This window comes from Eptatretus burgeri, chromosome 14 (assembly GCF_056783735.1).
Source record: "Eptatretus burgeri isolate ZD-2024b chromosome 14, Ebu_testis_v1, whole genome shotgun sequence".
NCBI classification, from domain to species: Eukaryota; Metazoa; Chordata; class Myxini; order Myxiniformes; family Myxinidae; genus Eptatretus; species Eptatretus burgeri.
In genome coordinates this window covers 37712064-37736276 of record NC_140974.1, presented here as the reverse complement: position 1 = coordinate 37736276, position 24213 = coordinate 37712064, and the positions used below count along the sequence as shown (strand labels likewise).

The window sequence follows — 24213 nt, the reverse complement described above, 5'->3', positions numbered from 1 at the left end:
GCCGCTTGGCCGAGCGCTCTCCAAGAAACCTGGTAACTGAACACACCGCGAGGTTTGTACATCGAGTACGAATTCGTACTCGATGTACAAGAAACCTGGTAACTGAACACACCGCGAGGTTTGTACATCGAGTACGAACACACGTACATCGAGTACGAATGTAAAAACCAAGGATCACGCACGAACACGTGGACTTCGTGTTCGAACCTCGCGAGACAACCCCCACCAAAGGCAGGATTTATAATTTCACTCAGAATTGTAAAAACAAACCGTCTGTGAACGTTTTTCGTTGTGATCTGATCTCGCAGTCAACGATCGAGGTATGAGAAGGAATGAATGAATGTAAGAATGAATGTAATAATGAATTATTGATGACGAGTTAGTCACGGGGAGTATGAAGGCGGGAACTCGAGTGTGTTCGCGATGCGGCCTGTCGGACAGAAACAAGGAGCGAGGGACGTGTCCGCAGACACCGACAGACGGGTAAAGCGGAGCCCGAGTCGGTGGTGAGTGAGAGTGGGACGATCGGACCCCGACCCTGAGGGAGGGAGTCGGCGCCGCGGAGCAGCAGGTGAGGAGTCAGGTGGGCTCTCTGTGTGAAGGTGGCGCTGTTTTGTGTACATCTTGCTTGTTTTGTGTACATCTTGCTTGTTTTGTGTACGAATTGCGTGTTTGGTGTACATCTTGCTTGTTTTGTGTACATCTTGCTTGTTTTGTGTACATCTTGCTTGTTTTGTGTACATCTTGCTTGTTTGGTGTACATCTTGCTTGTTTTGTGTACATCTTGCTTGTTTTGTGTACATCTTGCTTGTTTGGTGTACATCTTGCTTGTTTGGTGTACATCTTGCTTGTTTTGTGTACATCTTGCTTGTTTTGTGTACATCTTGCTTGTTTTGTGTACATCTTGCTTGTTTGGTGTACATCTTGCTTGTTTTGTGTACATCTTGCTTGTTTGGTGTACATCTTGCTTGTTTGGTGTACATCTTGCTTGTTTGGTGTACATCTTGCTTGTTTTGTGTACATCTTGCTTGTTTTGTGTACATCTTGCTTGTTTGGTGTACATCTTGCTTGTTTTGTGTACATCTTGCTTGTTTTGTGTACATCTTGCTTGTTTGGTGTACATCTTGCTTGTTTGGTGTACATCTTGCTTGTTTGGTGTACATCTTGCTTGTTTGGTGTACATCTTGCTTGTTTTGTGTACATCTTGCTTGTTTTGTGTACATCTTGCTTGTTTTGTGTACATCTTGCTTGTTTGGTGTACATCTTGCTTGTTTTGTGTACATCTTGCTTGTTTTGTGTACATCTTGCTTGTTTGGTGTACATCTTGCTTGTTTGGTGTACATCTTGCTTGTTTGGTGTACATCTTGCTTGTTTTGTGTACATCTTGCTTGTTTTGTGTACATCTTGCTTGTTTTGTGTACATCTTGCTTGTTTGGTGTACATCTTGCTTGTTTGGTGTACATCTTGCTTGTTTGGTGTACATCTTGCTTGTTTGGTGTACATCTTGCTTGTTTGGTGTACATCTTGCTTGTTTTGTGTACATCTTGCTTGTTTTGTGTACATCTTGCTTGTTTTGTGTACATCTTGCTTGTTTTGTGTACATCTTGCTTGTTTTGTGTACGTATTGCTTGTTTTGTGTACATCTTGCTTGTTTTGTGTACGTATTGCTTGTTTTGTGTACATCTTGCTTGTTTTGTGTACGTATTGCTTGTTTTGTGTACATCTTGCTTGTTTTGTGTACATCTTGCTTGTTTGGTGTACATCTTGCTTGTTTTGTGTACATCTTGCTTGTTTTGTGTACATCTTGCTTGTTTGGTGTACATCTTGCTTGTTTTGTGTACATCTTGCTTGTTTGGTGTACATCTTGCTTGTTTTGTGTACATCTTGCTTGTTTTGTGTACATCTTGCTTGTTTTGTGTACATCTTGCTTGTTTGGTGTACATCTTGCTTGTTTTGTGTACATCTTGCTTGTTTTGTGTACATCTTGCTTGTTTTGTGTACATCTTGCTTGTTTGGTGTACATCTTGCTTGTTTGGTGTACATCTTGCTTGTTTGGTGTACATCTTGCTTGTTTTGTGTACATCTTGCTTGTTTGGTGTACATCTTGCTTGTTTTGTGTACATCTTGCTTGTTTTGTGTACATCTTGCTTGTTTGGTGTACATCTTGCTTGTTTTGTGTACATCTTGCTTGTTTGGTGTACATCTTGCTTGTTTGGTGTACATCTTGCTTGTTTGGTGTACATCTTGCTTGTTTTGTGTACATCTTGCTTGTTTTGTGTACATCTTGCTTGTTTTGTGTACGTATTGCTTGTTTTGTGTACGTATTGCTTGTTTTGTGTACGTATTGCTTGTTTTGTGTACATCTTGCTTGTTTTGTGTACGTATTGCTTGTTTTGTGTACATCTTGCTTGTTTTGTGTACGTATTGCTTGTTTTGTGTACATCTTGCTTGTTTTGTGTACATCTTGCTTGTTTTGTGTACGTATTGCTTGTTTTGTGTACATCTTGCTTGTTTTGTGTACGTATTGCTTGTTTTGTGTACGTCTTGCTTGTTTTGTGTACGTCTTGCTTGTTTTGTGTACATCTTGCTTGTTTTGTGTACATCTTGCTTGTTTTGTTTACATCTTGCTTGTTTGGTGTACATCTTGCTTGTTTGGTGTACATCTTGCTTGTTTTGTGTACATCTTGCTTGTTTTGTGTACATCTTGCTTGTTTTGTGTACATCTTGCTTGTTTTGTGTACATCTTGCTTGTTTTGTGTACATCTTGCTTGTTTTGTGTACATCTTGCTTGTTTTGTGTACATCTTGCTTGTTTGGTGTACATCTTGCTTGTTTGGTGTACATCTTGCTTGTTTTGTGTACATCTTGCTTGTTTTGTGTACATCTTGCTTGTTTTGTGTACATCTTGCTTGTTTTGTGTACGTATTGCTTGTTTTGTGTACATCTTGCTTGTTTTGTGTACATCTTGCTTGTTTTGTGTACGTATTGCTTGTTTTGTGTACATCTTGCTTGTTTTGTGTACGTATTGCTTGTTTTGTGTACATCTTGCTTGTTTTGTGTACATCTTGCTTGTTTTGTGTACATCTTGCTTGTTTTGTTTACATCTTGCTTGTTTTGTGTACATCTTGCTTGTTTGGTGTACATCTTGCTTGTTTGGTGTACATCTTGCTTGTTTTGTGTACATCTTGCTTGTTTGGTTTACATCTTGCTTGTTTGGTGTACATATTGCTTGTTTTGTGTACGTATTGCTTGTTTTGTGTACGTATTGCTTGTTTGGTGTACATCTTGCTTGTTTTGTGTACGTATTGCTTGTTTTGTGTACATCTTGCTTGTTTTGTGTACATCTTGCTTGTTTGGTGTACGAATTGCGTGTTTGGTGTACATCTTGCTTGTTTGGTGTACATCTTGCTTGTTTTGTGTACGTATTGCTTGTTTGGTGTACATCTTGCTTGTTTTGTGTACATCTTGCTTATTTTGTGTACATCTTGCTTGTTTTGTGTACGTATTGCTTGTTTTGTGTACATCTTGCTTGTTTTGTGTACATCTTGCTTGTTTGGTGTACGGATTACGTGTTTGGTGTACATCTTGCTTGTTTTGTGTACGTATTGCTTGTTTTGTGTACATCTTGCTTGTTTTGTTTACATCTTGCTTGTTTGGTGTACAAATTGCTTGTTTGGTGTACAAATTGCGTGTTTGGTGTCCATCTTGCTTGTTTTGTTTACATCTTGCTTGTTTGGTGTACATATTGCTTGTTTTGTGTACGTATTGCTTGTTTGGTGTACATCTTGCTTGTTTTGTGTACGTATTGCTTGTTTTGTGTACATCTTGCTTGTTTTGTGTACATCTTGCTTGTTTGGTGTACGAATTGCGTGTTTGGTGTACATCTTGCTTGTTTGGTGTACATCTTGCTTGTTTTGTGTACGTATTGCTTGTTTTGTGTACGTATTGCTTGTTTGGTGTACATCTTGCTTATTTTGTGTACATCTTGCTTGTTTTGTGTACGTATTGCTTGTTTTGTGTACATCTTGCTTGTTTTGTGTACATCTTGCTTGTTTGGTGTACGAATTACGTGTTTGGTGTACATCTTGCTTGTTTTGTGTACGTATTGCTTGTTTTGTGTACATCTTGCTTGTTTTGTTTACATCTTGCTTGTTTGGTGTACAAATTGCGTGTTTGGTGTACATCTTGCTTGTTTGGTGTACATCTTGCTTGTTTTGTGTACGTATTGCTTGTTTTGTGTACGTATTGCTTGTTTTGTGTACATCTTGCTTGTTTGTGTACATCTTGCTTGTTTGGTGTACGAATTACGTGTTTGGTGTACATCTTGCTTGTTTTGTGTACGTATTGCTTGTTTTGTGTACATCTTGCTTGTTTTGTTTACATCTTGCTTGTTTGGTGTACAAATTGCGTGTTTGGTGTACATCTTGCTTGTTTGGTGTACATCTTGCTTGTTTTGTGTACGTATTGCTTGTTTTGTGTACGTATTGCTTGTTTTGTGTACATCTTGCTTGTTTGTGTACATCTTGCTTGTTTGGTGTACGAATTACGTGTTTGGTGTACATCTTGCTTGTTTTGTGTACGTATTGCTTGTTTTGTGTACATCTTGCTTATTTTGTGTACATCTTGCTTGTTTTGTGTACGTATTGCTTGTTTGGTGTACATCTTGCTTGTTTTGTTTACATCTTGCTTGTTTTGTTTACATCTTGCTTGTTTTGTGTACATCTTGCTTGTTTTGTGTACATCTTGCTTGTTTTGTGTACATCTTGCTTGTTTTGTGTACGTATTGCTTGTTTTGTGTACATCTTGCTTGTTTTGTGTACGTATTGCTTGTTTTGTGTACATCTTGCTTGTTTTGTGTACGTCTTGCTTGTTTTGTGTACGTCTTGCTTGTTTTGTTTACATCATGCTTATTTTGTTTACATCTTGCTTGTTTTGTGTACGAATTGCGTGTTTGGTGTACATCTTGCTTGTTTTGTTTACATCTTGCTTGTTTTGTGTACATCTTGCTTGTTTTGTGTACATATTGCTTGTTTGGTGTACGAATTGCGTGTTTGGTGTACATCTTGCTTGTTTTGTTTACATATTGCTTGTTTGGTGTACGAATTGTGTGTTTTGTGTACATCTTGCTTGTTTTGTGTACATCTTGCTTGTTTTGTGGACGAATTGCGTGTTTGGTGTACATCTTGCTTGCTTTGTTTACATCTTGCTTGTTTTGTGTACGAATTGCGTGTTTGGTGTACATCTTGCTTGTTTTGTTTACATATTGCTTGTTTGGTGTACGAATTGCGTGTTTGGTGTACATCTTGCTTGTTTTGTTTACATCTTGCTTGTTTTGTGTACGAATTGCTTGTTTGGTGTACGAATTGCGTGTTTGGTGTACATCTTGCTTGTTTTGTTTACATCTTGCTTGTTTTGTGTACGAATTGTTTGTTTGGTGTACGAATTGCGTGTTTGGTGTACATCTTGCTTGTTTTGTTTACATCTTGCTTGTTTTGTGTACGAATTGCGTGTTTGGTGTACATCTTGCTTGTTTTGTTTACATCTTGCTTGTTTTGTGTACGAATTGCGTGTTTTGTGTACGAATTGTGTGTTTGGTGTACGAATTGCGTGTTTGGTGTACATCTTGCTTGTTTTGTTTACATCTTGCTTGTTTTGTGTACGAATTGCGTGTTTGGTGTACATCTTGCTTGTTTTGTTTACATCTTGCTTGTTTTGTGTACGAATTGTGTGTTTTGTGTACGAATTGCGTGTTTGGTGTACATCTTGCTTGTTTTGTTTACATCTTGCTTGTTTTGTGTACGAATTGTGTGTTTTGTGTACGAATTGTGTGTTTTGTGTACGAATTGCGTGTTTGGTGTACATCTTGCTTGTTTTGTGTACGTATTGCTTGTTTGGTGTACGAATTGCATGTTTTGTGTACATCTTGCTTGTTTTGTGTACATCTTGCTTGTTTTGTGTACATCTTGCTTGTTTTGTTTACATCTTGCTTGTTTTGTGGACGAATTGCGTGTTTTGTGTACATCTTGCTTGTTTTGTTTACATCTTGCTTGTTTTGTGTACGAATTGCGTGTTTGGTGTACATCTTGCTTGTTTTGTTTACATCTTGCTTGTTTTGTTTACATCTTGCTTGTTTTGTGTACGAATTGCGTGTTTGGTGTACATCTTGCTTGTTTTGTTTACATCTTGCTTGTTTTGTTTACATCTTGCTTGTTTTGTGTACGAATTGCGTGTTTGGTGTACATCTTGCTTGTTTTGTTTACATCTTGCTTGTTTTGTTTACATCTTGCTTGTTTTGTTTACATCTTGCTTGTTTTGTTTACATCTTGCTTGTTTTGTTTACATCTTGCTTGTTTTGTTTACATCTTGCTTGTTTTGTTTACATCTTGCTTGTTTTGTTTACGTCTTGCTTGTTTTTTGTGCAAGGATCATAATTGTATATAAAGGTCGTGTGTGTGCTCTGTACAACTACCAACATGTTGTGAACTACATGACTTTCATTACCATATCTGACGGCGGCGTCTTCTCGTCGCCTTTATCCAACAGTTTGTCCCATTCAAAAGTTGTTTGGAGAGGAGAGGAGGGGAGGGTGAGGGTGGGAGAGGAGGGGAGGGGAGGGCAGGGTGAGGGTGAGGGTGAGGGTGAGGGTGAGGATGGGAGAGGAGGGGAGGGGAGGACAGGGTGAGGGTGAGGGTGGGATGGGATGGGGCTGAGATTCGGTGTTTGAGATTTGGTGCAAGATGTACACAAAAGAATGTCTGGCACTGGACGCCTTCATGTCCGCTATTTATATTTTGAAACTCGGTCTCAAGTCCCACGTTATATTGTTTGTCTTCATTGCTGAATAGGTGTCATTTGTTTAATCTCGCAAATGTAATGGTCCTGCCCTCCGACGCAAGCCAGCAAAGAATCCATCGGACCAATCCGTGCGTGCGTCCTGACGTCACGACGCCCTCATGTTACACGTTCTTCACGAGTTTATTTTTTGATTTTTTTCAGTGTTGGTTTTAATGAAGTCATTTTTTGCGTCTGGGGGTGGCAGGGGAGTGTTTGCCTGTCCGGTGTTCTCAAGTTATGTTTGTTAGTACGCTAGTTAAGGAGGTTCTGGGGGTGGATTACAGGTTGGTCGTCACAGGATTGCTGGTACATGGTGAGTCATAAGTCCCAGGGCACTTTTAGCTGCTTGTACAAGATTTGTTGATGCCATGTGTAATTATATATATATATATATATATATATATATATATATATATATATATATCTATATGATCTCGAAACATGTGGAGTGTGATGAGCACTCCCCCGATCTCCATTGGACATATTCCTACACCAAAGCGTCACCTCCAACCCAGAGTCCTCGGTCTGGTGACTCTGTCAAACAGACAAAGATGACATGGTCAACATCAGTTAAACATCAAACAGAGCCGCCTATCTGGATTTCGGGCTTGTTTGCCCTCGTCAGGACGGCGTACCGATAAATATCTAACCAATCATGACCACATTCGTCATTTATACATCAGACGCACCTCCTGATTCTCATGGTGAGCATCGCCGCAGATTACGTCTTGCACGGTAAAAACACCTAATCCTCACAAAGTGAGAGTGAGAAAACATGATGTGCAACAGTTGCCTGGAACCAAATTATAATTTGATGCTGACATCCTTTCAGGTGCAGAATCAGTGAGTCACGTTTCATTGGCAGCTTCTCAGGGTTGTTTCTAACTCTGGAACATTCTGCATGAAGTGCATCTGTTAATGTTGAAGATGAGTTTGGACTATACAACTGGACAACAAATGGTTCCGCATCATCCATAGCTTTATCTGTCCTGTAAGTAAAAGAATCGAGGAGCTCTGGTTCTGTCAATGTATGTTGTCCATGTCCACTGAATTGGCTTGTTGAATCACACCCAATGATTGCATGAAAAGCAGGCAGGTTTTTGATGATATGAGGTCGTAAGAATTGCTTCATAATCATGCACAGGGATGTATTGAGGTTTTTTTATTATTAAATTTTTTTTGTAGTCCCAGCATCCATCCATACTGTACCTCTTCAGCTGTCTGATGATAGGTGAGAACTACAAGAAAGTTCATCAGTGTCCTTGTTGCAGATTCTAACTCGTTGGAAGTTCCTGTGACCAACATCAAATTCATGAAGAACTAATCTGGTGTCTGCTTCTTCATGTGAGCAGAACAATGAAGCTGCTGCTGAAGACATCACAATTTCAGGGTTATCACTGAAACTACAAGTTTTTGATCCTTTGTTGATTTCTCTTTCTGCAACAAAAGTTATTTTGTCAGGAACTGGTTGAGATTGACCTTATTCTCAACCATGTTGATGAAATTTGGCCAGGAGTGCTGGTAGCTGGATATTCCGAGAATCACTAAATCGGCAAATTTTCCTTCATTTGTTTGTACGCCTTGCCCGTGTTCCTGACTCTTCAATATGAATCAAATGCCAAATCCATTCCGGTGCATTATTCTGAGAAGTGGCTGAATGGCTCGGCAGTAACAATCAGCAAGGTCACCAATCGTTGTAACATTCCTGGTTTACTGAATAGAGGGCTTGCATCAGGGCTGAATCTCCGAGTACACAAGTGGGATCACTCGTTGGTATCTCCTCGTGTGTTTCAGCAAATATTTGGGGGAGAGGAGCTTTGTCTGCTTTCCTGAGGTTTCTATTAATTGTAGCCAGTGACAAGGATACAGGTTCTCGCTCGTGCCTTAGTAATAAGGGAATGTTAATATCTCTACCACTCACCGAAGCACTCAGAAGTCACCTGAACAGATCCTGGTCTGCCTTGATGGTGTTGGTATGCCCACATTTGGTGGTCACTTGCACAGTGTAAAGAGATGCATATGTTTTTGATTTGTTTTTTGGAGACGGTATCATTAAATTCTGCAGAGGGGTTCATGGGGTTCATGAATATATCACCAATATTGGTAAAGTTATCCATCCACAAATCCTGTCCAAGCAGGCTTAGCTGCAATCAGAACTAAATTAATAAATTACTAGCATTGAACCCATCCCCTTGCTGATGGTGGTTGAACAACATAATTTGTATATGCCACAGTACAGTAATACCGCTTATTGACAGTCAACATTTGCAAATTATTTTTATTCCAGAAGCATTTTGTTTACTCAACCCATCGTTAATTTAAGTAATACGCACACTTATTTGACAAAAAAAACAATACCTGTATTATGAATTTGTTTTATGTTCTCAGGGATCAGATGTTGTGTCTTTTTTTATTTTATTATCCCCCCCCCTCTCCCCCCAGTTGCAAAATGCAATTTTCATTGAGTCATGAATAATACACCGCCGAAAAAGCCTAGTTCAGCGTGAGACATAATGGTATAATGACGTCTTACTAAATCTGCCATCCCAATGCCTAGTGTGGTGGGTCTAAAAGGGTCTTCGTGGTATTAAAGGGTCTCGAAGGTCGGAGGTCTTTAAGGGTAACACTGTAATGACGTCCCAGCAAAAATATTGTGACAGACAGAGGGACGGATGGAGAAATCCGGATACTTTAAAATATAGATTAGGGCATGACTTGGTCAAATAATAAGCATTTCACGCATGTAACCACACACAAATGAACAATCTTGATATGATGGTTATTTTGATGAAATTGGTGATACTAGTACGTGCTCGTTAAAAAAAAAAAAAAAAAAAATTATAAATAAATTTCAAACCGCGAGCAAGAAACAACAACCACACAGGCCGTTTCTTCGCTCTCACGTGCCCGTACGTGCGTGGCCCGGAAGTTCGCGTATTATTCGCAATTTCGTTTTAATGCCCAAATATTCAATTAGCGCCAACGTATTTTGCCTTTTTGCAATGTCATGGCAAGGAAAAACAAAAAGAGAAGAGAAGAGAGAAAAAAACATTACTTCCTGGTTCGGAGCACACCAGAACTCTGATGTTACCGAAACTTATGCACCATCTAAGATGAAAACGATCACAACTTGGGGCATTGTGTTTATCTATAATTGCGCATAAGAAATCAAGAAATTATTCGAATACACGAAGTCATCACTCTCTGGAAGCCCGTACGTTGTAACCTGTAATGGCGAACGCAGCTGAGCTTCCCTTCCCCAACGGCCACGCTCACGCAACAACGTGTCTTGTCATTGGTTTGGTAAATAAATGGCCATAACTTGGGAGGCACTTGTCTGATTAATATTGTTGTGGTTGAGGAAATTCGCAAACCACCATTCAGGTCCCGTAGGTGAGATATCTCTGTAAGTACATGTGTAGTTAGCCCCAAACCCGTTGTTTAGAGGGAATAAATGTGATTCATTCGGGCTGCGACCCTTTAAGATAGCCGTTTTTCTGTTCTATCTTTATTTTGAGCCAACCACGTCTCAACCGCCATCACACAACAACCACCAACCACAACGCCGCTTCACAACAACAACGCCAACAGCCACGACCTTTACCTTCACAGCACACCATTCCGCAACCATCGCATCACCGCCATTCCAAGCGTCACCGTGGCCAGGGACCGCCACTTTAGACCCTCCACCACCTTCGCATCTCCTTCTGCGGCCATTCCTGCACCGATTGTGGGCACCGAGCGTCAGGCTGTCCTGGACTCGTACAGTGCGCGCGCCGAGCAGCGGGTGCAAAAAGCGGCCTTTCCGAGGAGAAGTCGATCAGGAATGATACACGCCCACTTCTGATCCGTCCTATCAGCAACCGCGGGGCGATTTGGCCCCGCCTCCAGGCGCGTCGGAGTAGAATCGATATATGCAAATTTGAGGATCAGGGGAGGTTCACGCCCACTTTTCCCCCGTCCAATGGGCGAGCGTGGCTCCGCCCCCGAGCTCATCTTGATCCGGAAATTTGCATATGGGTTCTCCTGCCGTACTATAAAGCGCCGAGCGCGGGGTGAATTCACTCAGTTTTTGGGCTCGGGCGAGTTGGAGAGGTGTGGCGGCGGCGGAGTGTGGCAGCAGCAGTCAAGACTGGTCTGGAGGAGAGTCAGTCTGTCGGGGTTCGGAGTCTGTCGGGGAGCTGCAGAGAGGGGAAGCCGGGAGCGCGGTGGAGGTTCCAGTGGAGTCGCTCGTCACGGGACCCAAGCAAGCCAGCTATCCTCTTTTTCCAGAGCATAAACAATTCCCCCCTCTTTCCCCCCCGCGCTGAGATAGTGCGGAAAGGGGGCCCCGTTCCCACCCCATTCCAAGCAGTGCCAACGAAACCCGTGGAGGACCGCGGAGTCGGTGCACCGCCACCCCATTTGCAGCTCATCACAAGACGGGTAGGCTCCACCCGGTCTCGGTCCACAGCCCCGTCTGTCCCCTTGTCTTTGAGGGTGGCCCTTTTCTTTCGCTTTTGAGTATACGTGTTGTCGGCGCCGTCTGTAAAGTAAAACTGTGTAAGTGTTGCCGTGTGCTCACGTAGTCGGTAGTAGATCTGCATTGTGTGTTTCTTTAGCAATTGCTTTTGGTGCATAATTGTTGTAATTGTATATGTGTGCTCTCCGTGTGCAGCGGAATAAATGTGCCTCATGTTGAACTGTTTTTCCCATTTCGCTTCGTCTTTTCTTTAATTGAATCCCCATCTGGCTTCACGTAAAGGGTTGGTAGTGGGCTAAATACGCCTGATAATCAATCGGAACCGTCGAGGTTGACGATAACACCGCTCGGTTATCCCGATAGTACGGAACGGGTCGCTTAAAGTGGCCGAGTCCGGAGTCGACCTGCGGCGAGGTGCGATCGCCTGGTCTACCCTCCGTGTGGGTACTTAGGTAGGTCGAATTTGGCGAACAACCCTATCCTACGCGGGGGGCCGACTGGCACGATCGTGGTGAGGCCGAAAGGCCCACCCGTGACTAGTTCCCGGCGTTAGTCCGAGAGGGTCACGACAGGATTGTCCGTCCGGTGGGCGACGTGCCGCGATTCGAGTTACGTGGCCGCTCGCACGCCGGCGGGCGCGAATTCGCAACAATATCAAACCTTGAAAAGGCACATCCTCAGGTCCCCACAAATATACCTGGCAAGTTTCAATTAGATCGGACCAGTGGTTGTCGAGAAACAGCGGTCACAGACACACACAGAGACACACACAGAGAGACACACACAGAGAGACACACACAGAGAGACACACACAGAGAGACACACACAGAGAGACACACACAGAGAGACACACACAGAGAGACACACACAGAGAGACACACACAGAGACACACACACAGAGAGACACACACACAGAGAGACACACACACAGAGAGACACACACACACAGAGAGAGACACACACACAGAGAGAGACACACACACACAGAGAGACACACACACAGAGAGAGACACACACACAGAGAGAGACACACACACAGAGAGAGACACACACACAGAGAGAGACACACACACAGAGAGAGACACACACACAGAGAGAGACACACACACAGAGAGAGACACACACACAGAGAGAGACACACACACAGAGAGAGACACACACACGGAGAGAGACACACACACGGAGAGAGACACACACACGGAGAGAGACACACACACGGAGAGAGACACACACACGGAGAGAGACACACACACGGAGAGAGACACACACACGGAGAGAGACACACACACGGAGAGAGACACACACACAGAGAGAGACACACACACAGAGAGAGACACACACACAGAGAGAGACACACACACAGAGAGAGACAGACACACAGAGAGAGACGGACACACAGAGAGAGACACACACACAGAGAGAGACACACACAGAGAGACACACACACACACACAGAGACACACACACACACACAGAGACACACACACACACACACACACACACACACACACAGAGACACACACACACACACACACAGAGACACGCACACACACACACACTCAGAGACACGCACTTACACACACACAGAGACACGCACAGACACACACACACACACACACAGAGACACACACACACACAGACGCACACACAGAGACACACACACACACACACACAGAAACACACAAACACAGACACACACACACGGAGACACGCACACACACACACACAGAGACACAGACACATACACACACACGCGCACACAGACACACTCACACACACACACAGAGACACACACACACACAGAGACACACACACACACAGAGACACACACACACACACAGAGACACACACACACAGAGACACACACACTCACACACAGAGACACACACACACACACACAGAGACACACACACACACACACAGAGACACACACACACACACACAGAGACACACTCACAGAGACACACACACACACACAGAGACACACACACACACACAGAGACACACACACACACACACAGAGACACACACACACACACACAGAGACACACACACAGACACACACACACAGACACACACACATTGCTGGACTTATAGATAGATAACCAAACCTAAATCTGACATATTTATGCAAACACACAGACAGGACAGAAAATGAATTTTCAACATGTTTCATCCAATAACAGTTGGTGTGATTCCAGAGACTTCCAACAGAATTATGTCCTTTCAACTGCATATCTCGACCATAAATGTACGATGGTGTCGATTTCCACCAGATCAGAAAATTCTGAAATATATTTTGTGCTCATATTGCTAAAAGCATCCGCACATGTCATTGGTAGAATAATAAAAACAGTGCCATTGAAAAGCGAATAATTAATCAATTGACTTGGTTGTAAAGTTCCTAATTGATTAACCTGGTTGGAAAGCCAATAATCTATTTACTTAGTTGGAAAGTGAATAATCGATTTACAGTGCCTTCAGAAAGTATTCAGACCCCTTGACTTTATCACATTTTGTCAGAGAAAAATCTCTACCCTGAAGTCCAAGGAATTGTCCAGAGAACCCTGATATATAATTGAGAGGAGGCACAGATCTAGGGAAGGGAATAAAACAATTTCTACAATGTTGAAAATTCCCAAGAGCACAGTGAGCTCCATCATTAGGAAATGTGAAGAATATAGAACTACTCAGACTCTTCCTAGAGCTGGCTGTCCGACCAACGACTGTCCATTGTCCGACCAACGTGTGGCCCAAAATGGAGTTCTTTCATCCCCTCTTCCTGTCCAGGCTGGAGTTCCTCAAGGTAGCGTTCTGGGTCTTGTTATTTTTCTGGTTTTCATCAATGATCTATCCGACTCTGGAAAATCTTCTATATCTCTTTGCTGATGACTCCACCCTCTGCCGTACCATCGGTCATCCCTCAGACCGGCAAGCAGAAGCTTCTTCGCTCACTGCAGATCTGGATAAAATCACAAACTGGTCCAACACGTGGAACATGTCTTTCAATCTGGACAAATCTCACACTCTCACTATGTCTGTCCGAAAGGACCGTTTAGAACCCCCCCCCCCTCATCCACTTTCTCAACAATCCTCTGGAAGAAGTCCTATTCAAGCTTCTGGGTCTCACTCTCTGCCATGACCATTCCTGGGAAAGCCACATTTCAAACCTCGCCTCCATAGCCAGTCGCCGACTGGGAATCCTCCGTCGTGCAAAGTCCTTCCTTGGCCCACCTGAGCTCCTGACCACATACAAAGCTTGCTCTCCCCTCTGGGCTGGTGCTCCTGCCTCTCACCTCTCTCGGTTTCACGCTGTGGAAACCAAGGCATTTCGGATCATTGTATCTCCCGCGATGAGGCTGAGTCTTTGGGCCTCTCACTCTCTCACTGCAGGCTTCTACCGTCTCCTCTCCGGTCTCTCCCCCCCTGCTCTGTCTGCGATTTGTCCCCACCACATTTCCACAGAGTGCTCAAGGTTCGCCACAACCTCCTTCTGGTAAAATTACCAAAATCACGAATCACTGCTCACCTTCACTCTTTCATTCCTCTTTTTTTTCCCATCTTTGGAATAAACTCCCTCACTCTGTTCAATCTCATTCTTCCCTCCATGCCTTCAAAACATCTGTTCACCACCACCTCTTATCGTCCTCCATCCAAATCATCGATCTTTTCTCCCCCCGTTAATCCACCCCAAACCCACCTCCTTCAAATTCCATGCCTTCCTTTCTGAAATCCCTGTAGTGTCCATCTTGTATACCCCGTGTTACCCGCCCCATCCCCCTCCCTTCCAAAGATCTCCTAATGTCTCTGTTCCCCACTGTTTTGTCCTTCCCACTCCCTCCCCTCTTGTCTCATGCCCCCCTTGATGTGCGTTGTGTGTTCGCTCTCATACGGGCCTCGACAAGGTATATAAAAAAATAAAATAAAATCAGTACTTATAAGGTCAAACCCGGCCCCTGCACCTGTACGTGAACCGGACGACTCACATGGAACCTAACGGTGTAAGTTGCATTGAAAGAGAAGTGGAGAGGTGCAGGAGAGGCCAGTTCTGCTGGTTTGGTCTGCGCTCAGTGAGTGCACTCCACGCCCGCTTGGCATTACTCCGTATTCTTCAGTGTTCCACATCGATCAAGCACCCTCAGCACTTGCTTAGTGCTCTCCTCCTCTCTTGGAAGAATTCTTGAACTCCCTTCAGGTTCAAGAGCTCTGGAACTCCACACCGCACTGAATGAACTCCCGAACTCCCGAACTCCACGGACTGCTCCAACTGTTGGCCTGTACCGGCTGTTGGGTTCCGCGGACTGCATGAACTCCACGTTCGTTCTCGGGCAAGCTTGCTTCGACCCAGCTGTTCGGATTGTCCCTGGAACGAGGGTCGGGGGCCTGCTCTCTCTGATATTGTGTGAATGGGATGCTGCCGGTACAGCGAAGGATTTGTGATGATTACAATGCTGAATGGTGATAATTTGGTTGAAATACTGGTTAGGTGAAGTGGTTTGAGAATGGGATTTGGAAACAAAGCATGAGAATGGTTGTTGGAGTATGGGTTTCAGAAGTTGAGGGTTTTGGATATTTGAGAATGCAGGGTGTTTGAGAGTGGTGGATTGAGTAAGTGTGTTGGACAATGATGGTTTGGGAATGAAGGTGTCGGAATCACGAGGATGGGAATGATTATGAATAGCAACAAGATCAGTCAAAAAATAAATGAATAAATAAAAACGAAGTCCAGGGAAATTGTGAAAAATAGCAGAGATTGGTGGAAAAAATAACAAAAACCGAGGTACAGAAAAATAGTGGAAAAAAAAGCAATGAAGTTTTGAGGAAAAAAAACAATGCTGTATTGAAAAAATTTGGGGGTGGGGGGAACAAAAACCATCGAAGTCCCCTAAAAACCCCTCCAACCACCAAAGTCCCCAAAATAGGAAAGGAAAACTTTATTTTTCTTTTGAAAAAAGTTTTTAAATCGAGCTGAAATACCAAAAATAGAATTAAAAAAAATATATTTCTTGCTGCAAATTGACAAGAGTTAAGAGGAGCACACAAAATTATATATAGTAATACGTCTCAAAGCAATATAAAAGTGCATAGAAGGAGCACACAATTAACAACTACGTGTTATAAATAAAATCCTTTTGTTCACGCGTTTTACTTAAATTTACATCCTCATTGACACTCGCAGATGGACACGAAATGTGTTTTGTGATGTACAACACATTGACCTTTGATTGAACTTGTAACTGGTGAAGCGAAGGGAGGCATGGCTGGCTCAATCACCACCAAATTTTGCATATGTGCTGGGGTACCCAGGGTCAGGTCATGGACACAAAAAAGGAAGTCCTCCCCCCCCCCACTCAACTTCCCACGAGGGGACAAGAAGTCACGATTTTCACCCATACATATGGCACAGTGCAAGAGCTCTGGAACTCCACACTGACTCGTGCTGGAGACGGGAATATATTTGCCCCACTTTCCCCAATATCCTCCTCCCCTCCTCTCCTCCTCCCCCACTACCCACAAGTTGCTCCCACAGGAAATGAGTGTTCCTTGTATTACTAAATTTCAAGTGTGTGCATGTCCACACAATCACAAAATCTACAAGCTTTCAATTATAGCGTGTGAGGGTCCCTACTCTGATTATATCATGGTTGTAGCTTTACAGGAGTCAGGGTAAACCAATTTGAGAAGATAAACCTGATCTCAATTTTGACCCCCATTCCATGAGGGATGGCATACAAATTGATGCTGTTAGAGTTTTAGGATAAGGAGTTAGAGAAGGAGATAATGTTAGAGTTCACAACTGAAGGATAAGAGTTTTATTGCTGGGTCGAGACTTGAACCAAAGCTCCACAGCTTGCAGGTGAGTGTATATTCCTCAATACCATCCTGCCAGCCATTAAATGTTTCACACGTAGTTGATGCCTCTTCCCATGAGCTGAGTGATAGACTCGCTTTCGTTTCCTTGCCATTATATGATGGCTTAGCTTTTCATCGCAATGAGAATACATCAAACAGCATAATAATTGTGTTAACAAGGGGTGCGATTTGATACGTCTCCAATCGCAGTCTCTCTGGACCAGCATGAGCACAGGTGGTGAAGTGATTGTTAAATCGATGGCGGTTGTAAAAATGGCAGGCAGTCCATGCTGAGTGGTCGATTATAGGCTACAAGATGGTCAAGGGGCTCATTAAAGGTTGACTAAAATAACTTCTCCAGTGTCACTATAAAGTTGATACTTCAGGCTTCAAACATTAACGGCTTGGAAGGTGGAGAGTGACATACAAAAGATTTCCGTCAGAATACTGTCAAAAAATGGAATGAATTTAAAAAAAAACGAAGATATCGAGGGTCTTGCACAGAATATCCATGAGCTGTTTAAAAAAGAAATTGTTGGGATACGTTGGAGAAAGTTGCCTTGACGTTGATGATATTAATCAACTTGCAGAGGTGGATTTTCAGAGATGTTTTATTTAACGGTGCAATGAGAAGGTAGTCACCAGGGAGCCCAGATTAGATGAGGGGACAAGATGGAACACTGCTTACTTGTGGAAATCCATTTAACAAATTGTCTTTTATCCTGAAGGGTTTCACCGTGTGTAGCGAACAACATGGTGCCTTGCCTTCTGTCTTGGCTACCATGTGGTTCAATCTAATATATTGGTTTACTTCCACAAAAATGTAACAATCTTCTATTTTTATTTTCCTTACAGAGCCAGGGAACATTACACCTTTGCGGTACACCATTAACCAATCTCGAAGTTCAAATTGCAACCCGTTAAATGCTCAAATTGATCAGATCCAACTCGCTCAGAATAACACAAGGTCAGGAAGTAGAGGTAACCATTTTGCTTCATTGTGTATATTATAATAATAATAATAATAATAAATAACAAAAGCGAGAATTGCTTTGCAACAGATGTTGCTAACTCGTCCCAATGAATGTTTGTTTATTTGGCTCCAGGCTGTATAATGGCGCGTTCAGGGCTGAAAATAATAAAAAAATAACACGATGTACAGCGCCTTCAGAAAGTATTCACACCCCTTGACTTTCGTCACATTTTGTTGTGTTTCAGCCTGAATTAAAAATGGATTAACTTATAATTTTTTTGTCACCGATCTATACAAAATACATGTTTTTAAAAGTTTTTTTTTTTTTTTTTTTTTTTTTTACAAATTTATTAAAAATAAAATACATAAGTACTGTATTCAGCTTTCTGAGTCATTAATTTGTAGAACTGCCTTTGGCAGTGATGACAGCTTCGAGTTTTCTTGGGTATGTCTGCATCAGCTTTGCACATCTGGATTTGGGGATTTTCTCCCATTCTTCCTTGCAGATTTGCTCAAGTTCTGTCAAGTTGGATGGGGATTGTCGGTGAATAGCAATCTCAAGTCTTTCCACAGATTCTCAATGGGATTCAAGTCTGGGCTTTGGCTGGGCCACTCAAGGACTTTTCTTGTTCTTGTTCTGAAGCCCTTCCAGTGTTGATTTGGCCGCATATTTGGGGTCATTGTCCTGTTGGAATGTAAATCTTTGCTGCAGTCTTTGGTCTTTTGCACTCTGAAACATGTTCTCCTCAAGGATTTACCTGCATTTGGCTCCATTCATTATTCCCTCTATCCTTGCATGTCTCCCAGTCCCTGCCGCTGAAAAGTATCCCCATAGCATGATGCCGCCACCATGCTTCATAGTCGGGATGGTGTTAGATGGGTGATTAGCTGTGCTCGTTTTATGCCAGATGTAGCGCTTTGTATTCAGGCAAAGAGTTCAATTTTTTGACAAGATCCAAGGAAGAAAATGCAAAAAAAAGATTAATTTATTATTATTATTATTATTATTATCACTATTATTATAATTTTTATTTTAATTTTTATAGTTTTTGTCGTAAAAAAAAAAGAAAAGTTTATTATTATTTTTTTTCTTTTTCTTTTTCTTCTTCCCCTCAGGGGAGGGGGCATGGGCTTGGTTAAAAACATACAACATCAACCACACAACACCCCTTGACAAGACCCCCACCAACTTTCTGCTGCCACAACCTGTCCAGGGAGGCCATTCAATGCATTATCTACTCTTGAGTAAAAGCCCCGTGCCGTGCTATCGTCTTAACCCTCCTCTTCTTTATTCTCAAGCTCTGGCCTCTGGTCCTATCACTGTCTAGTCTGTTGAATAATTCATCTGCATTTATTTTACCCATACCTTTGATGATCTTAAACATCTCAATCATAGCTCCTCTTAACCACCTCCTTTCTGGTGTAAAAAAACCCTGTCTCCTTCAGCTGCTCTTCATAGCTGAGTCTAGCTAGGCCCAGAATCGATCTTGTACCCCCTGCGCTGAACCCTCTCAATGGCATCTATGTCTTCCCGAGTTGTGGTGACCAAAATTGCACACAATATGCTAGATGTGGCCCTCACTAAATTCCTGTACAATGTTAACACCACCTCTTTTGATTTATAAATGATCCCCCTCCGAATACAACCTAAAACCCTATTTGCTTTACCTATACCTGCCTGACACTGTGCTGCCTACTTACCTCCCATATCGATTACCACTCCCAGATCCTTCTCCTTTATGACACGCTCCAAAATTACCCCTTGCATCCTGTAATCTCTATTTTAATTGTTCTTTCCCATCTCCAACACCTTACACTTGCTCAGGTTAAATTCCATCTGCCAGTCTTTTGCACAATCTATGCAAGTATCAATACTTTCCTGAATCTGATCACCACCCCCACTGTTATCCACTTTACCTCCAAACTTTGTGTCATCTGCAAATTTGGAAAGCCAACTCTTCACCCCACTATCCAAATCATTGATGTAAATAATGAGTAGTAATGGTCCGAGTACTGATCCCTGAGGTACCCCACTACTTACATCCTCCGAGCAAGACATCCTCCCACTCACAGCCACTCTTTTCTTCCAATCACAAAGCCAGTTTGCAATCCAATTAGCTACCTGATCAGCCACTCCACAAGCTCTCACTTTGGCTAACAACCTCCGATGTGGTACCTCATCAAATGCCTTCTTACAGTCTAGATATACTATGTCCACTGCCTTTCCCTCATCCACCCAATCAGACACTGCTTCATAGAACTCTAAAATTTTGTTGGACAGGAACTACCTTTGGTAAATCCATGCTGACTGCCTTTAATTAGCTTGTATTTATTTAAATTGTTTCTCATCTGGTCCCTAATTAATGTCTCCAAAACATTCCCCACAACTGAAGGCAAACGAACAGGTCTATAGTTTCCAAATTCTTCTCTGGATCCTTTCTTAAATAATGGTGTTACATTTGCTACTCTCCAATCCTCCGTTACCTGTCCTGACTCCAGGAAACTGTTGAAAATATCCGTGAACATCTCGCTTCCCTTAACTTCCCTTAAAAATATCCGTTAACACCTGCTCAGCCACTTCCCTCAATACTCTCGGGTGCATATCATCTGGCCCGGAGCCTTATCTTCTCTTAGGGCCCTGTCACACCTTGACGTTTTAGCCAGCTTATGGCAAGGTATCAAAATGTATGTAAAACGCTGGCATACGCTGAACTATTGATGTTTTTTCCAGGTTTGGTCGTATTCATAACGAGTTGGACGTATGCATAACGTATTAGTAACGTCCACAGAACGTTTCGATGACATATAGATAAGTTATACCAACGAATGCTTAGCGTGTTGTCGGCGTTCACAAACTATGCCCAACGATAGTCTAACTTATGCATAGCGCAGCAGCGTATCACCGACAATCACGTGGCATAGGCTATTAATAGGCTGCGGCTCGACGATTCAAATCATAACCACACTAGACATCGAAGTGTCAAGCCGTTGTCACACCTTGACGTTTTAGCCAGCGTATGTCGACGTATGAAAAATTTGCCGAATACGCTGGCACACTTCAAATACGTTATGGGTAAGTTTTGTATACGTTAAGAGCACGCTGACATACGTCGTAGTACGCCGAGTACGTCGAGAAATTTTCAGCATGTTGAAAAATTTTCGACGTATGCCAGCGTATGACACACATTCCACATACACTGGCCATAAGTTGTAGGCACATTACGCGATCGTTGACACACGTCGACACACGCTACTTGTAAGTTACTCATAAGTCGAAACACGTCGAGGTAATGGTTAGCGTCAGTGTTCCAGACTCCCTGGGTTTTTTTTCTTTTGTATGACGGTGATGTTGACACCTCGATTTCTAGTGTGGTCGGAACAGTTGTAAAAAAACAGTGGTCGGAGGTGCAGCGGGTGCAGGCAGTGGTCGGAGGTGCAGCGGGTGCAGGCAGTGGTCGGGGTGCAGCGGGTGCAGGCAGTGGTCGGGGTGCAGCGGGTGCAGGCAGTGGTCGGTGTGCAACAATATAAATTGGTAGAAATGAGGTATGGGAGATCGTTTTTGTGGGTGATGAAACGATTAAATATGTAGATTCATTCGAGAGGAAGGATCGTACACATAGAATTCTGTGCAGTGTTGAAGGAGCAGGAGTTAGGGACATTGAAGGAAGGGTAAATGATATTGTATCAGGTCATGGCAGGAAGAAGTTGGTTGTGGTACACCTCGGTGCGAATGATTTAGGGAAAGCTTATTCAGAGGTTTTGAAAAATAGATACAGGATATTGGGGAAACAACTGAAAGCAAAGGGTTGTGAGGTCATGTTTTCTGGGATTCCCCAAGATTAGGAAACAACATAGAAATTATGAGCAGAGCAATAGATGTCAACCAATGGCTGGAAGAATGGTGAAGGGAGGAAGGTTTTGCATTTAAGAAGCAGTGGGAATCATTTCGGAGACAAATGGAGTGTTTCCGGAATGATGGTCGTATGTTAAATAGAAAAGGGGGCAGCAAGGTTTGCAGTGCGAATGGAGGAAGGAATCCAGGCTTTTTTAGGTCAGTGGAGGGTAGAGAAGTATAAAGGAAGGAATGGATGAAGTAATTTTGATTCGTAAGGCGAGGCAAGAAAATAGAATTTCAGGAAGGGGAAAGTTAAATATATTCTACACCAATGCCAGGAGTTTAAATAATAAGATGGAAGAACTTGAAGCCAAAGTGGATAGCGAGGAGTACGATATAGTTGCAGTGAGTGAGACGTGGTTTAAGTAGGAGAGTAACTGGAGGACAGGATAAGAAGGTTACAAGGTGTATCGGAGTAATGGGAAGGAGAGAATCGAAGGAGGAGGAGCAATCTGGGTAAAGGACAGTATTGCATCAAGAGAAAGGAGTGGCATTAAGGAAGGAATAAACGTAGACGATTCTGTGTGAGTCGAGATTAGAGATTGTAAAAACAGTAAGATACTGGAAGGATGCTTTTATGGGGCTCCGGGTGTGAAGGAAGAGGAGGAAGGAGGAGTACATGAAGAATTCAAAAGGGCACGTGGTAAGGGAAAAGTGTTGATTATGGGGGATTTTCACTTGCCAGGGATAGAATGGGTCCAGGAACAGGGAAAGGGCAGAGCGGATGAGGATTTCCTATTTTATTCCAAGATTGCTTTTTAACCCAGTTTGTAGATAAGCCCACGAGGGGGAGTGCAGTGTTAGATCTCCTTTCAAGTAACGATCCCAATATGGTGGAAGAGGTGGTGGTAGGGGAGCATTTAGGAGCAAGTGACCATAATATTGTGTGTGCAAAGATTCTGTTAAGGGTTAGAGTTCAGAAGAGGCGGGAAAGGCTTTTCGATTCAGGAAGGCAAACCTTGAGGGAATGAGGAGAGAATTGGGCGATAGAGATTAGGAGAAGCTAACAACAGGACAATCAGCATCGGAGAAATGGGAAACCTTCAAGTGGTACGGATTTGGAAGCCATTTGCACACAAACAGACAGCAGTCCCTAAGCTTAGTTATTTCGATAAGTATGTGTTTATAGTTGGGGTCCCGTCCCTTATGTCAAATGGGAATTTCATGTGTGCGCTGCAAGTTTCTTTTATAGTTAGTTTTGTACATCGATCCCCTCCACTCCTTCAGCGCCATTACGCACGTGTTTGAAGCCAGTCATAGGCAGGGGTGAGATCGCTTCAGCCCCAACCCCGCCCCAGTGAAATGGAATGTTCCTCTCGTCCAATCAGGGGTGAGATCACCTCAGGACTAACCCCGCCCCAGTGAAATGGAATGTTCCTCTCGTCCAATCAGGGGTGAGATCACCTCAGCCCCAACCCCGCCCCAGTGAGATGGAATGTTCCTCTCGTCCAATCAGGGGTGAGATTACCTCAGGACTAACCCCGCACCAGTGAGATGCAATGTCCCCCCCCCCCGACCAATCCAAAGGCAAGTTACCTCAGAGCAGTACCCTCCACCCACTGGGGGGGGGGGAGAAGAGATCGAATGGTGAGGAAGCGTTGGTCTGGTCTTGTCGGTCCTTTGGGTGTGTGAACCTCTTGGAGTCGGTCTTTTCCGGGATTCCTCTGTCGTGTTGGTGCTCGTGGTGGTCGATCGTCGTTCGAGGCTGGCCGGGTCGTTCGTGGATCCTGGCTGCGCTCATTTGGATTCTGGATCGTGGGTACGAGTCCCACCGTGGTGGGTTGTGTTGGAGCGCTCGAGTTAGGGATCCCCGTTCCCCTCCACAGACCCCGAGCCCCACAAGTGCGGGCCGAAGAGACCGCACGAGGCGGACAGGTACCGGGCCAGACTCTGACTCCCCAGCTGACCTATCCTCCCCGGCTGGAGGGTCCAATAAAGACCCGACGGGGTCAATTTCTTTTTGAGTGTGTGTGTGTGTGTGTGTGTGTGTGTGTGTGTGTGTGTGTGTGTGTGTGTGTGTGTGTGTGTGTGTGTGTGTGTGTGTCACTAGTCTGTTAATTAGGAATTGTATGTGTTGATTACTCATTGTACACTGCATTTATTTTATTCGTGATAACTCTGCTCTGTGTCTCCCTCCCTATTGTAAATAAATATCTGTTAAACGTTCCAGTTCATTGCCTGTCGTTTCTACCGTTGA

At 43.3% G+C, this 24213-nt stretch overlaps 1 protein-coding gene across 6 annotated transcripts in view; it reads left to right on the top strand.

Moving 5' to 3' along the window:
- The first annotated feature begins 301 nt into the window (after window positions 1–301).
- The window catches only part of LOC147012981 (phospholipid-transporting ATPase IF-like), a 166292-nt gene continuing 142380 nt past the window's right edge, over window positions 302–24213 (top strand). For 4 of the 6 annotated variants that reach the window (XM_085854401.1, XM_085854399.1, XM_085854398.1 and 1 more), the window contains exon 1: window positions 316–571. The gene's annotated coding sequence lies outside the window, so the exon portion shown is untranslated. Of the gene's footprint in view, window positions 584–24213 lie in introns of all 6 variants that reach the window. The other 2 variants (XM_085854394.1, XM_085854397.1) reach the window with 2 other exon arrangements.